This window comes from Microtus ochrogaster, chromosome 21 (assembly GCF_000317375.1).
Source record: "Microtus ochrogaster isolate Prairie Vole_2 chromosome 21, MicOch1.0, whole genome shotgun sequence".
Classification (NCBI taxonomy): Eukaryota; Metazoa; Chordata; class Mammalia; order Rodentia; family Cricetidae; genus Microtus; species Microtus ochrogaster.
Window position 1 is genome coordinate 41,329,162 of NC_022022.1, and position 1,880 is coordinate 41,331,041.

A 1,880-nucleotide genomic window follows, 5' to 3' on the forward strand; every position below is an offset into this window, starting at 1 on the left:
TTAGAAATAAGCTACATTACAAAGTCATTAAAAACATGTTATAAAATTTTACAAGATGGACAGATCTAGAATTGACAAACTATAAAAAGAGAAAGAAACAATAATCTAGAAGTATGTATACTGGGTGTAGTGGCAATTCTTTTGTATTTTAATAAATAAAACTTGCCTGAGAATCATAAAAGTAAAACAGCCACACTGGCCAGCCTTATAGACCAGGCAGCAATAACACAAACCTTTAATCCCAGTGGTTTATGCCTTTAATCCCAGCTCTAGAGAGGTCTATAAAATGGGAGGAAACAGCTTTCAGACAGTCTTATTCTGAGATTACTGCAGGCAGGATTACCATTTTGGACTGAAGTTGAGGTAAGAGCCAGTGGTTGGCTACTCTGCTTTTTTGGATCTTCAGGTTGAACCACAGTTTCTCTCTTTGAGTTATTATTAATCATGCTTCAACTGGGAATGCATATATGCAGGGAATGACTTGCATAATGCCTGTATATAGTTTTACATTAAAATACTACTTATCCCTATGTGGTATGTTTATGAGAAGTTTATAATTCTTTTCCTTTAGTGCATTTTTGCAAATGTTTTACAATTAACAGGTTTTTTTTCCCTGATGTTCTTGAAAATGGATCAAAGCATATAGCTGAGGTCACCAGTTCCCTCTCAATATTCTTAGAGCTAGCCATCATTCCAAGCAACTAAAAGTTTATGACCCAATCAGAGGGTGGGAGGTAACTTCTCCTAATCTCTTCTGCAAAAGGGTTCCATGCTGCAGTGGTTTCTGAGCTCCTCAGAGGTTCCATCAAAAGCATTCTTCACTTTAACCTCTTCTCCACCTCTACTCTTCATTTTCTGTTTCCTGTATCACCTTCCAAACTTCCTAAATTGTACCCAAATCTCTGCCTCAGATCTGCTTTTAGGAATAACCTAAAACCCAGCTAAGAGACAGCCTCCTAATTTAAATCTTCAGCTTGCAAATAATGTATGTAAAGGAAGTTCTCCACGTAGAGTTTACTGTACCTTGTATTGTCAGTGTAACATCTTTATGTGCACAAATAGATCTTGGTCACATTGTAGGCACCTTTTGCCTCTCAGCATTCCTAAAAACAGCACTGTTTTGCTGGGTTATCCTCAACTTCATTCACTATGATGGAAAGAATTTTCAGGACATATTTTGCTTAAAAAAGAAAACAATAAAAACCACCTGGAAAGGTCACTGCAGAAACCACAGGATCAGTAAGTACTATTCATTCATATCACTATCTGTGAGGCTGTTGCCATTCCCAGATTCAATGAAATGCAGGTCACTAGCCTGAAATGAGTACCTTGGTCCATAGAAAATCTAGATCATGACATCATTGGCGTGGCCTTCTGTTTGACTCTTCAAATCAGAACAATCACCTAGTTTATGTTGAGCTGCAAAGGACAACTTTTAAGGGCCCAGAGCCCAGACCAGAACTCTAAAGAGTAGAAATTGCTGGAATGACTAATTTTTCCAGATTCAAAAGGTAGCTGTCATTCACTTTTTTAGCCAGCAGAGGAAGACACTTGCTTTGTCTATGGAAGTGAAGAAAAGCCTGGCAGTTCCCAATGCTGGAGTAGTTCTCAGATTAATGCCATTTGTGCTGCAAGTCAAAATGATTTTTTTCAATTCTTTCTACTGACAGTAGATTTCAAATGCTGACATATTCCTTGCACTTCCACCTGTCTCTTCAATAGACATGATATTGGACACCTCATTTTACCACTCTTAACATTATAGCCTATGAAATATGAACACTAGCTATAAACAGGTAACATCAGAGGAACATTCAAAACTAATAAAGTAAGTATTCCCACACATCCAACTGTGGTGACATCCTTTTAAAAAAAATTAT